The sequence below is a fragment of the Aythya ferina genome (assembly GCF_964211825.1).
Source record: "Aythya ferina genome assembly, chromosome: 3".
Taxonomy (NCBI): Eukaryota; Metazoa; Chordata; class Aves; order Anseriformes; family Anatidae; genus Aythya; species Aythya ferina.
Window position 1 is genome coordinate 28,150,378 of NC_140298.1, and position 14,981 is coordinate 28,165,358.

The window sequence follows — 14,981 nt, forward strand, 5'->3', positions numbered from 1 at the left end:
AACTAGTCCACCTCCTATTTGAAATAAAAGATTATTCTGCAAATATAGTCGCAAATTCCAGTTAAACTTGAACTCCAGGGCTAGAACGTGTCTCCCATGCCATCCTTTTCACCTCCATACAATGTAACGGCATGAAGCTGGTCCCTTGAGTCTACCACATGCTGACTGCATATTGGTATGGATTGGGATATTCTCATTTTTCATGGGGGATTGTGACAGAACATATGAGATTTTTCATCTCAAAGCCAATTCTGCCTTCTCTCTTTCTTCCCTCTTTCATCTTTCACACCTCTTCAACACTTTTTCAGATCTGGGCCTTGATAATCTTGTCCAGACAAGTTTTCATGCTGCATCTTAAAATAACATTCAGTTAGTGACACATATTAATGGGGCCAAATTTTGTCCTCCATTACACCCTCTCTGTCCCCACTGGAGTCATAAGACAAATATAATTGTATAAGGAAGGTGTGACCAGGGGGCAGAATTTGGCCTACATTTCTTTGAAAGAAATCTGCAGCAAGCAGTGCCTGTCAGCCTCCCCTGGGAATGAGACCCTTTACGTTTGTGTGAAGGACATGGACTCTCTGTTTGTTTACTGGCTATGTTCGTCTATCTCAGCTTGGGTTCTTCATGCTGAGCCTACCGGGTTGGTGCAGCTAAGTGCAATAGGCAGACTGCTGACAAGATCTAAGCTCTTGAGTGCTCTTGCTCTGAAGTGAGTAGTTAAAATTGTTCCAAGGGTGTGGTAGTCAGCAGAGGAAAAATACTGTAAAGGACACTTTTTTTTTTTCCAGTGAACTGGAACTGAAAGCACAGCAGGTGAGGGATTTGCACAAGCACAAGGAGGAATCTTCAGGGACAGAGGAATGTTTTTCACTTTTATTTTCAACACATACATAAATTGTGGTTGATAACAAGGGATATATTTTCTACATCTGCACAATATGAAGTGTTGGGAGGGAGGAGAGAGAAAAATGGAACCTTTTGTGAATGTTCCTGCATAAACAACAAAGGACATGAAGAAAATAAAATCCAGTAAGGTGCTGAAGGAAGAAAAATAGGGAATTAAAACAGAGAAGAAAAGGTTTGGGAATGTCTTTGTTTGTTTGTTTGTTTGTTTTTGTGGCTGGATTGTTAGGTTCATACAGGGAATGAACATTCTCTAAGATTAACATGCTCAAATGTCCTCCAGATATCTTCTTAGAATGCATTAAGAAAGGAAGAAGTATATTCCAGAACAGATAAAACACCGTGGAGACTTTTTCTTCTTTACGTATATATGTATGAAAAAGTACATCTGTATTGTACCTTTCTAGTTACTTAGGGAAATTTCCAGTAAAAGAAGTATTAGATCAGGAAGTATCCAAAGAGCTCTTACATGTTTCGCTTTCTAGAAAACCTTGTTTCTACTATACAAAAGAATATATTTTAAAATAATCCAAATTCTTTTAAAGCAGAAATTTCTGAGTCTCCAAATTATTCTTCAGTATATTCTACCTAATTTCACAGCATAGGAATTATTTGAAGATATTTCTTTATTTCTTGAACCAAATAAAAATGCCCTAAATTCTAACTGTCTTTTGGAAATTAGCTCAAAGCTTCCTGCTCAATAACATCATGCTGCAAGCTACAGTATTATAAGCTTTAACACAAAATGTTTTCTAATTGCAATACAGCTTAGAAGCAAAAGTGATTCATCTTTATTTTTGCCATCCTTTGTACTATAGATACAGTTGACTTAAAACATTTTGCAGTGTAGTGTTTTTAAGAGTCTGGATGCTGGCTTTCAATGAAATACAGGTGAAAGGGTCATTATTTACTGGAATATTTCCCACTGAGAGCAAGCAGAGAGTTATGTCACAAAATCTGTACTGATGTTTTCCTCCCAAAGAGATGTCACGTTACATCACATAACAGACTTAATTGTGTGACCAGAAAGATGTTTATTGGTGTGTCAGCACCTAAAATAAGATGAAATAAGACCTATAAGACAAAATGACATGAGTTCATTAACTTCGTGCTTATCTTTGTACTCTGATCCAACTGATCCAATGGCATTTAGCGTGACTGGCTTTCAACCAGACTAGCTACATACAGAAGAGCAGAATGGGAAGACAATGCTTGTACAGGAGAGCTGAAGCTGGGGGCGGAGGGCTACAGCAGCCTGGATTTAGAACAGATTAAAGTATGGGGAACTACAACCTTACAAATACGTGTATGTTCTATAAAGCTTGACTGACCTGTAGGGATTACATACAAGATTAAGATTTTAGAATAAGCTTTGTGAAGGTTAGCATTCATCAGTAACAACTATACATTATAGCACAGGTACAACATAAATAAATTAAATACAGTGTTATATTTAGTTTTACTGTGATGGAGATCTTGGGACTCTGTCAGTTGGCTCAGTTGTGTTGCTTCCTATATTAGAGGCTGTGAGTCAAAGTTGCCAAACCTCTGTCTCTGACAGATGTTTCCACCAAGCGCATCAACAGCTGCTTTGATGACTAAAATGTATATATATGTACATACATAGTATTTCACATTTCAGAGAAATGAGGACGCCTGAATGATGTATTCTTTTCCCCTGCCTTAGAAGTAAATATTTTATTTCAATGTGTATATTTATATGGCATTTAATACGTTCTAAAGTGGTCATGCGGGAGCTGGCCAGAAAAGCAGTTGTTTCATACTTATTTTTATGCATTTGTATATGCTCACTAATGTGCAGTTGTGTTAAGATCAGGTGATCAGACACTTTGCTGGATCATTGCTGCCTACATTTCTGCAGGAATAAATCTGACTGTGAACTCCTCATAACCGAGGATAGTCTTACTTTTTATGAACCTATGTGAACTTGTGGGATGAGATTAAACACAATATATTTTGCCTTTAGAACCACAGCTTTAAAGAAACGGTCTTAGCTCATCCTCCCTTAGCTGTATCCTCACTTGGGTGATAGACTGGTAGACAAAGGCTGAATGAGAGAGTACGGATATATTTCATGCTAAGAAAATCCACGTGAAACGTATTCTAAGGGAAGAGTTATTTTTCTTATGAACACTCTCAATGGCTTAAACCAAGTCTTCCTAAAAAGTAAGAATAAAAACTCCTAGGAAATTGAAAAACTTCATATCTTAAATTCCTAGAACAGCTGTAAACAGGTAAGGGAGAAAGTGCGGTTATCAGACATTTTGTATATAGAACTCTAGAAAGGAAAAATTCCAACTTTATTTGGAATACTGAAATGCATATATTAACTTTTTTGAAGTGGAATACTGATCATTTGCAAAGTCTAGAAATTGCTATGACTGTTCAAGATATACTGCATAACCCTTTCCTGAAAATTGACTGTGGTGCATATGATACCTTTCTATACTGCACAAGAAGGAATAGATTAGGCTCTGAGATGTGCAACAAGCAGTTCACTGACACATTGCCTTGATTTAAAGATGAGCACATATGAGATAGATATTCATCTACATATTTTGCTTTCTTCTGTCAGCAGGACTTTTTCATGCAGAAAACACTTGCAATTTTGACAATCCTAAGGAAAAGGTAGGCACAATTCATGCATTAAAAGGTATCTTGGTATTTAGTAGGTATAATATTGCTGGTTTTGTTTTGTCTTCCAGTGGATTTGAAGCATTCTACTTCCCTTCTATAGAATATTCAATTCTTTTCATATAAGGAAAATGTGCTACTATAGTAGAGCATATAGCCCACTAGAAGCTGAAAGACCTGAAGCAGTTAGGTTAATGTGCAAACCTTTCAACTAAGTTCATGCTTACTGTGCAAAGATCTCCTTAAGTGGAGTTTCTCTGTTCAAACTGTAATCAGTCTTTTTCAGTCTGCCATGGTGAGAGATCCACAAGTCAAGATGAGAATGTCATTACTTACATTCAATTCTAGAGTAGAGATGCATCTTTCAATGCATCAATTTCAATGTGATCTTTCAATGCAATCAATTTCAAAGCGTCTTTTCTATTTGAATTTTATTATACTTTAGTTCTATCAGGTAAAAAGGGTGAAATTTCCAGTAAGAATTTTGTATTTAGTTTTCTGTAGCAATAATGCAATGAAGCCAACATATTTATGAAAATGCTAAAAGAATTCATTTTGAACAATTCTTCACAGAATAATATCTTCAAAGACTAAGTTATTAATAATGAAAATACCTTGCAAATCTAGTAAAACAGTCAACCTATTCACTTTCCTCTTATAGCACAAGCTGCAAAGCAGTTCAAAACAGAGACAAGAAAAGCATGCTGAACAGTTTGAAATTATGGCACAGTTACTAAACATTAAATGTTATTCTAACATTTAATCACAGTATTTTTATGTCAGTAATCTGTTCTTATATTTTGTGTAGGAATCTCAAAACTTTCCAAATTTGACACAATTGTTTAATATTCTCCTTGTTATTCTGTTATTCTTTTCTCTTATCACCTTTAGCTGGACATTTCCTGATGTTCTCCCTGTCTTCTCAGTCACTCATAGGTTTGTACAAGACCATTCTGGCAGGCTGAAATACCCTTTTTGTTCACTAGGTCTTTCTGGCATGGTTTGTATAGTTCATAGCCCACTGTTAGCTATGATGAACCAATTCTTTTCACTAATTAAGACCTAGAGGTGAAAGCCAAGGAAGATATAGGAAGGCATGTAGGAGAAGTAGTATCCTGGGAATGGTATTTAAAACCATATGGAAAATATTGTGAATGCAAAAAATTTCCTTATATGTCAGAGGATCCTTGGAAGAAGTAAGTTTTGGAGTCATTACTATGTAAGGCTTTCCACTACCAACCAAAATTCCGGGATTGTTTTATGAGAAGAACAAAGATTGCTAAGTTAGTGACTAATAATTAACCTGACATCTTTTATTTCACTACCCCAGAAAGCAAACTCTAGTATTTCACCACAGGCTTTTAGCAAAATGACTGCACATTAAAATGTCTGAAGTGCCCTTGAGTGACAGGTTCTAACAGGTTCCAAAGTTTGTAAACAGATAAAACCCTAAAGAAACAAAAAGTGTGTATTTGTCTTTCTCAAATAAGAGAACTGAAGAAATTGATCCTAAACAAACTTGCTATGCCACATACAAGTATATCCTTTTCTAATCTCTTAAAACTTGTTGCTGGCAAGGATATTGTTTTACTCATTCATAGAGTCCAATTCCTCATATGAGAAAAGACAGTAAGATGTGGAGCATTTTTCAGTACCTTTGGGCCAAATTACACAGAAATGTCAAGAACCCCATGACAGTTTGTACGATCACCTAATGACATTCATAACACTCAATAGAAAAGAACAACCAAGCAAATCATCCAATCAAAAATAGCTTCTGAAAATGTGAGAATTTTCTATGTTGCATATTTGGGGGAGGGAGTAGAATAGCCTTCTACATTTGTAGGAGAAACCTTGAAAATATGACCCAGCTGCACCTGACAGTTTTAGAAAAACAGAAAACAGTTACAAAAGGTAATTTTACAGAGAATTTTGCCATTTTGGAATATATTGTAATTCATCTTCCTTACATGGTTTGCTTTATCTATAATATTACAAAAGATTTGATTTTCTGGATAGCATACAGACTTTCTAAGTCTCTTGCTTTCGTCTTACTCATTAGGCTATAGATAGCACTTCTACAGAGTGAATTGTGGTTTCCCAGAGTGTCTGATTTAGGAATAAGAAACAATACAGTTACTTTTCTAGTTCACAGAATGGCTTGCCATTAGGACTTGGAAATCAGCTGCAATATGCTATATCTGTGGCTTCAGTGTGTAACTATAGTTTCTGTAGTTTTATATGGTGTGATAAAAACATACAGTAGCTTGTTACAGAGCCAGCCTTAAAAAATCAAACATTTGCTAATTTTCTGCTTGGCACTACTTGGACATTTGGTATCATAGAGGAAAAACAACACACTGAAAAACAACATGAGCAGGAAAGATCCTGAAAACAGAGAAGAAACCCTGTTGAAGCTGCATTAGTAGGCAGAAAAGCTTGGAAATTAAGATATTGATAGAAAATTCTTCAGGCTGCCTGTTGTCCTTTGGGCCTCCTACAGAGGAATGGGACCAAGAAAGAATGAAAGGCAGACAAGGAAGGAGGGAAGGAGAGAGGGAGGGAGGGAGGAAAGGAGAAAGTAAAGAAGGGAGAAAGGAAAAGAAAGAAGAGAAGCAGCAGCACATTTTTTATGCTGCTGTGTTTTTCTTCCTGCAAAAGGAAAGCAAATGGACTTTTATTCCCATTGCTTCCCATGGCACTTTCCTCGCTGTAGATCCCATTAATTTTAACACACAGGTCTTAACATCTACATCCAAGCTTCCATCCCATTTTTGGAACCTTTTGGTGCCCTAAAGATGCATAAGAGGATGTAGGACAGCTTCACAGGACAAAAGAGGGCAAAAGCTCAAAGTAAGTGAGAATTATCTGAAGATATGACAGACTGATGACAATCTTGCAAAGCAGTTCTTTCCCCTTCCTCTCTTCATTCATCTTCATCTACTTTATAGTCAGAAAGGAGAAAGGTTATTGTGCAGAAGTTGAGCTTCTGTCCACTTCCTAAATAGCCAGAACTTGTTATGACATAAGTGATCATTTCTGGACAGTAATAAATGGAATTTCCATTCAAGCAATTAAGATTATTCAGGATCTTAATGAAATAAAAACATGCATATGTTTTTTTTTTTTTTTTTTCAGTTTTCTTCAATGACCTTTTGTGTCTTAGAAGTGCTTTTCTTTTTAGGCTTAATAACACATAAATGATGTTCAAATAGGTGGTCTACTGATGATTGATCAGTGACTAATAATCACACTACACTGCAGTTCTAGAAACCTCTAGATTGTTTTACAATACAAATGCACAATTACATGCAAGTTGGCATGAACAGGATGTAAGCAAACTCTATTTCTATGTGAAAAGTCCCTTTAGTCTATTCTTGGTTCCTGATATACAAAGTAAAATTACACTTTCAAGAACAGCATCTCAGAGGAGTTCCAATTTTAACCCCAAATTTTCTTAACTTTCTTTCCTCATGATTGCACTGGACTATACATTATGCTGGGTGGAAAAAAAGGGGAGAAAGTGAGGCAATCTTACTCTGCAGCAAACTCCAGAATTCTCATTCCATATATGATTAACAGTATTCTTTCCCAGGCCACAAGGAGAAGACCTCCCAGGCAGAATGGATCACAATTTTCCTTTCATTTATTCTCCATTTTTATGGAGATCAGTAAAAACAGGCACTTACTGCCTTTTCGTATTGTCCTCGAAGTCTTCAAAGATATGATTTTTGAATGTCAATGTACTCTTTGTATTGTCAGAAGTAACATGCAATAAAAAATTGTCAGAAATATTTATTATTCAAACTGAAGGTAGTTTAACATGAACATTTTACAAACTATTGTATATTCTGCTAAGCATATTCCTTAAGTTTCTGAAAGAATATGCCTATATTTTCTGTGTACTTCTGGACAGCATCATGATTTAACCCATACAGTTCCAAATACAGATATAAAAAACTCATGCCTCCCCCAGGACTGATGAACAGCGAATATTCAAAGTAATGTCTTCCCTCTCTTTTCGTCCTGCCATTTTCCATGCAGCATAGCTGATTTAACACTCAAGGAAGTGAAGACATCTCTAGCTATAGGGAAAGAACTGTGGTTTTTGGACAACCATGAAATATGCAGTTGCAGCATTGCCTCTTATGATGGTCAAATGATAACTCTAACTCACAGTGATCTTTCTGAATTGACAAACAAAAAACAAAACAACCTGTTCCTGTATGTGTTTCTCGCACTTACAGAAGACGTACAGAGGAAGTGATGGAAGCAGGGACTGCTCACGTGTCCACGGCCATATTACCATTGTCCTACAAATGTTTCTGGTCACAAGACATTGAAAGGTTTATGCATTCCCTTATCTTCCCCTCCATTACCATCAGAGTATGCATGGTATGAACACCTGCTACAGCACAAGCAAAAGTTTTAGTTCCCCAATCAAAAATGACCAATTGAAGTCGTTATGGAAAAGTAATTTGCAAAGATAGTTCTTTTTTCTGTTCTGTGTGGGACTGGGTAAAGCTGAAGGATGTATCTTTTCTACCTGTTCTGACTAGCTAAAACAATATTACTAATCTCTGTTCAAGTTAAATTGTTCAGTAATACTAGCATCCGAAAAATGGTTGAATTAAAATGTCACTGAATTGGTATTTTTTTTATGCATGGCACTGTATCTCAATAGGTTTTTATGCATTTCTCCTGCCAGATGAAAAAATATGGTAGGGAAAAATTCACTAAAGTGGTATATAAGATAATTTGAGATACTAGCAGTACTGAGATTCTTCAGTAATTTCTATACTGGCTTGCACTTTACCTCTAATTTGTAATAGGACTGATTTCACTACTGACTTTTAAGTGAGGCTTATCAGGAACTAACAACAGAACATGAGAAGTAGTTGGAATCTTAATGAAGTGAAGCAATTGTTTGTACACATTATTAAAACTAGGTCCAGTTTAGTGAACTGCTACATTATGAATTCTTGTACATTGGAAATTATGCACAGTTGCAGAGCATTTTCCACATACGTCAGGAGCTAAACATTAAATGATTTCTCCTTTTTCATTAATGGTTACCATGCAATTTTTATAAAACACTCAAAAAGCAGGTTGGTCTCTCCTTCAGTCAGTAGAAAAGATGAGGATTCTGCTATATCAGGCCATTCAAGCTAAGCAAATATCTACATTAGAAAGGTCATACATAATTCTTAGGCATTTTCCCTAACTTCTTCCTGACTGTCCTGACCAGTCACCTTTGCATACCTAAGAACATGCTATATAATATGCTCAAAATCAAGCACTACAGAAGCTTCTAATAGCAGATACTCAGTCCTACTCTCTGGAGGTTTCCATGGCACTCTGGAATGCCACTAGCACTTAAATCCATTCTTGGATTCACACACACACAAAGAAAAAAAAATAAAAAAGGAATTCCAAAGCCATAACATTTTTCTTGGTTGAATTTAATGCAAAAGGCTGAATTGAGCTCTTTAAATATGGGTCTTGTGATAACCTTGTTGCCTGAAGTCCTTTGCCTGATCTTCAATCAGACCAAGGCATAATCAACACATAAACCCATCTTTCACGGTTAAATTTATCACTCATTCCTCTTGATCAAAAGAAAAGAACATTTCAAATGATGCTCAAACAGGTTTTCAAAAAATGAAACCAACAGTAGTGAAATAGTTTCTGTCAGTGAGAAACTTTCTCTCTCTTACATTTTGGTGATTATGTATGGAGATATTGATATATTTTCGCTAAATGAAAGCAATTTTTTTTTTACCTCTGAATACAAATTGCAGTGTTTTGGTTCTGTCTGATTTTTTATTTTATTTTTTTTCTTTCCTTGGAGCGATAAAAACATGTGGAAAACAAATGCCTAAAACCCCAGATCATCACAGCAACATTCTGGTTTGCTCATTGCTTCTATCCTCTACAGTCAGCTACAGCAGTGCTCTTGTTCTGAGACATATCTTTGTTTAGAAAACATTTCAGTATATATTTTGATTTAATTTTTCCAAAGTCTTACGGTATTAATATTGCAAGTCAAATCTGAGGATATTATAACAAGCTAGAAATGAGCCAGTGAGATTGTATCTGTACAAGACTGCTTCAAGAATACCCCGAATGGCACTCTCATTTAAGTGCAGTTCTAGTGTCCGACTTTTTGAGCTGCTGGCTGCAAACCAACACGGTGGAAGGCTCAAGCTACTCAAAACACAGGACACTTCTTGCCTTTTGGCAGGAAAAGCATGCAAGCTGCAGGCTGCAAAAGCATCAGCAGCAGACTGGCACCTATGTTTGACCAATAGTGTGACATACATTTTAAAAAATGCTTTATCCAGAGAAAATACAACATATAAACATTATGTGGTACTTCTGGGCTTTCTCCTTTGTGGTAAGTAGTAACCGCTACGTTAGTAGTCTTAGTTATGACTTTAGTTAGGAGGGAAGGCTCTCTCCCAGCTCTTCAAGACTATATTTAGATGCGATAAATTAATTAAAACCAGTGTTCAGATCCTTGAAATTATCTCCCCTACAATTTTTAGGATACATGACCAAAGTATCCATTGTAATTAAAACAAGAAATCAACATAACTAGTTTAACTATCCAGCGGTATTTTTAATGTGCATTTTCATATTAAGTAGGCAAATATTAAAGATGTATGTAGTAAAAACATGCATATATTACTTTTAATCTCATGTAAACTCAGAAGACTTACAGATGCATGGAAAAACAAAACAAAACAACCCCCCCCAAAAACAAAACAAAACAAAACAAAAAAAAACAAACAAACAAAAAAGAAAAAAACAAACCTGCTGCTGACAGTGCATTAACAGAGAGATGTTCCTGTTTTCTTGATGCAGGTTTGACTAGCACATCTCTGTTTGGTAACCTAGTAATCTTTCTAAACTGCACAGGGGATATGAATTCTTTATCAGGTTTAAGTCATACTGGAGTAAATTAAGATAAAAAAAGCAGGCTGCTCTTTGTATTAATGCCAGCAGCCCCATCGATCCAGTAATGACATAGAGAGCAAAACGATACATAATGGAATCTGTTTGGGGGTTAAGTGGGAAGGTTCTTGTAATTTCAAAGCACAATGCTGTCTTGTAAGATTCTGTAAAGGGGGCTAGATTTTGCATTCATTCAAGACTACTTCTACATCTTCTCTCTACATGAAGGAATTAAGTAACCGAGTAACTCCCAAGTTTATTAATTGCTTCTTCTGGTGTCCAGCTACCCTCAGTGTACAGGTGCACAAATAGTTTAAGATTATTCTATGTCTTTCTGCCAACCTCTTTTGCAAACTATTTCATCAAATAAAGTCAGGAAATGCAACAGGCATCATTGCTGGGAGATGTACTTCAGCACCTGGGAAAAGCCTGCAAGCTTCCTCGGTAGTTCTTTGTCCAAGTGTAGCCAAACTAATTTTTATCACATTTGCCATAATACAAGTTTGGTTATTGCTGCTATGATCAGTAAAATAAATAAAAACAAGCTCAGGAAAAACAACACATAAATCTACGTCAAAAATTGGGCTGTCACTAGGCTGAACTGCTGAGTGTTCCTAGGGTCAGAAGAGGTAGCCTGAAAGAATATACATTAATCAGTCCAGTTCAGGTGAGTTCCTACAGACTGATGCTACTTCAAGTTAATACTAATACTCATATATGAAAAGAGGGCTAAGATACAATACATCAGTTTTTATCCATAGTATAATGCCATTTATTTCAATGTAGATGCAGCAAAAATATGCACAATTATTTTTTATTTAAGCTGCCCATGCTACTAACCTGCCATCATAAATGAATCTCCTACTGAGTACTCCCAATATATTCTTCCTTGCCTAGGACTGACTGATATAAAAGTGTTCTTTATGGTGATTAACAATATTCCATAGCTAATGGATTTTGATTTTTTTTTTTGCTCAGTATCTTCTAAGCACACTTAAGAATTAATAAATGTTTCTGAGTCAAAGTCATCTGGTCTGCTGGGGATTTTCTCTATTTTACTTGCCATTATGGAGAGAACAAACTGAATTTGCTTTGTATGCCCATCTGAGCTGACCACCATTTCTTTACAGAAGCAGAATTGAGGCTTGCAAAAACTCATGCTTAGAAACCTATTGGTACTCATCACATTTACAGTCAGACTATTTCATTTCTTATCAGCCAGTAAGTCCCTTCATAGCAATAACTCCAGAATATATGTTAGTCTGGGATACAATACCAGAAATGGAGTTTAGATTGGAGGAAGACAAAATGTTACAATTCATTTCAGGGACCAAAGTTGTCAGAGAAAGAAAAGGCACTTTCATCTGAGAAGTTGCCTCAGCTAGAGCATATAATCCTCAAAAGAGATATGTTCAATATTGCACTTCTAAATTCGAGCATGTCTGGAAGGCCAGAAAGGAAAAAAAAAAAAAAAAAAAAAAAAAAAAAAAAAAAAAAAAAAAAGGTACATTTTTGCAGCTTTCCAAAAGAAGTAATAAAAACTTTTGTTCTCTTCCTCTCGTTGCTTTTAGCATGAACAAGGAAAAGTGAAAAATAAAAAAGAGTGCTGTGAAAAGTGCAGAAGCAAAGGTAAATTTGAGGGTACTTTTCAGAAACAGAGGCTTTGCAGGGAGAAAGCAGAGAATTATGGTTCTCTTATTACTACATTAGGATATTCTAAAAAAAAAAAATAATAAATATGCATATCACCTTATTGGTCTTTTTGCTACACTCAGGTAAAGCAGAACAATGTCTGACATACTGTTTCGTGAGACCATTTCTCTACTGCTCTTCAGGCTGTTTCTTAGATCATCGTCTACAATATTTTTTCATTCTCTATTTTCAACCTGTAGCACTGCTGTAGCATTTCACTCCTACCAAAGTTAAGAGAAAAACAGAAGGAAGCTATCAAAAGATATTATTCATGAACAGAGTTCTGAGAATGACATAGTACTATGGGCAATCATTTCTCAGAATTTGTCATTCAGTTAAAAAAAATGAGACTATGAGGAGTTCGTGTGTGTGCCAGGAGTTTGTATGAAAGCCAGAAGGAAGGGGAGGGAAGAGGAGGGGAGGGGAGGGGAGGGGGAAAGCCATTGTCATTTAATGATAATTTAACTTAGTTGAGACAGCACACATCCCTACTTTGTGACCCTTAAATTACTTTGTGCTTCCAGACACAAGGAGTATTTCAAAAGTCAGCAAATTTTGACTTTTCCTTCTGTAAAACACATCCCCCCTCCACCCCCCAGCCCTTGCTTTTACTGTCTTGTTTTGATAGAAAATCCACAAACAAATTAATTGTCATGGTCTACAAATGTGCATTTGTATAGCAAGGTGGGATTTGGGAAGTGACATCCACACCAATGGACATGGCTAATATGAAATCAGAACAACTTTTCTTTCTTTTGTCATGAAGTAGCTTTACATGAACACCTGAATTCATCAAGGCTCTACCATCAGTTACAGGACACAGATAAGAAGTAAGAACTAAGCAGAGTAGCTGAGTGGTAGTACTCAGCTGCATAGTTTTAAAAACTTTCATTACTGCATAGTAGCTTCTGTTTATGTATGACTATTGCAGATACCTATATCTGTCTGAAATGAAAATAGGAAGTTGCTGTATTTTTTCCCCCAGAGATGGCTTTATTGCAATTTCAATAAAGAAGCTGATGTAACAAAAAATAGAAAGTCTCCAAATACTTCAAAAATGAAAGCTCCTAATATACCTACCTGGCAACTCCCTAAAGATGCTAGCTTTAAAGGCAAAACAAGTATAAAAATAATAATAACCTGAAGCAGGCTTGTATTATTCCATGGGTCTATGATTATACTCTAAAGCAAGGAGTCAGGGCCACACAGCTTTCAGCCTTCTGGGATACCTGATCAGGAGACTGGAGAAGACACAACCCTTTCATATTATCTAGTTTAAAAGCAACTGTCATGATTCTCTGAAAATCCCAGAACCAAAATATGAATGCTGACATACAATATCTGTTTCTATTGCCCTTGTTATCAGAAGACACTCTTCCTGTAGAGGTTCATCAGTTCCAAAAGAACTGAGTTAGGTAGTTGCTCATCAACAAACTATCATCTCTTTGCTTGTGTCAGTAGAGTAACAGAAGGTTGCTACTCTTATATGGCCTTATCAAATGATAAAGTCTTCATTTCATTAAAATCTTCATAAAATCTATTGTGTAACTGACACTTTTGTGACACCTTTGTGTACAACACAGTTGCTGGCTTTCTGCTTTCTGCTTTTTAAAAAAATAAAATGAGCTTCAAATACTTAAAAACGTTGAAATACAATTTGATGTCCCAAATAGTAGGTAGGTTGGGATAAATAGTCATTTATTTGAGGGTATAGTCATTTCAAATAGAATGAGGAAAAATAGCAGCCTTTTGGATTTGATGTTATGTAAATTTTGTATTTTAGAGTCTGATTTTGAACAGTTGTACATCCATGTGAGAAGTTGCCATTAATTTTCTGAAACTAATTCAGTTAAATAATGTTGTTTTTTGTTTGTTTCAGAGAAGAACACTGTATATTATGTCTATCCCCATGAGAATAATTAAATGGCAATGGTATAAATGAATTTTCATAGTCTCAAAATCACAAGTGCCTAGCAAAAAAAAAAAAAAAAAAAAAAAGTTGGCTTTGCCAAGAGAGGGAGCTATAAACACCTTTGTTCCTTTGCTGCTGTTTCTGGTGGGGAAGGAAGAGGATTCATTTAGGGCTGAGACCAACTCTCAGGAGAGGTATAGGAAGCTTTTTCATCAGATCATAGCACATACCTCTATCACATTTCAACAGCTTTTAGTTTCCTTCTGCTGCTTTCTACACTTCACAAAATGTCTAGCTCATGAGGACAAGAATAGGATGAAGGGGATTCTACAGATGGGCAGAATTTGAATCAATAGCTGAACTCTGAAATTAGCAGAGTTCAAACTGGAAAAGACGCCATATTTAATAGTGAGACAGTGAGAGTAATGATCATGGAACATGAACTTCATCACCTGCAGTTAAGATTGATGTTGTTCTAAAAGATGCACTCAAATGGAGCTTATAAAATCACACTTTTTATCTTTCTGAAATCACTTAGAAATTCTATCCTTAAATTTTCAGGAATTCTATCCTGGTATTACCTACGATGTTGAGCAGGCATTTAAAATATTTATCTGACTTTAAATTCTATGAATGCTCTTAATAGAAAAATCTAGCAGAAAAATCAGATACATAAAATAGGAGAATTATGAATAAGTAAAGGATGAAATTAAGTTTAATGATACTGATTTTCTTTTTTTGCACCTGTCCTTAACAAGAAAATAAATTGGATAATTCTACTGGATAGCTATAATTAATTGTAAGTAATGTTGTAAAATAGCTATAAGCTAAAAAGCTATATTAAATTATAAATAGC

The 14,981-nt window shown here is 35.7% G+C and overlaps 1 protein-coding gene across 3 annotated transcripts in view; it reads right to left on the reverse strand.

Moving 5' to 3' along the window:
* PLD5 (phospholipase D family member 5) overlaps positions 1-14,981 on the reverse strand; it is a 317,026-nt gene that overhangs the window by 179,100 nt on the left and 122,945 nt on the right. The window lies entirely within an intron of this gene.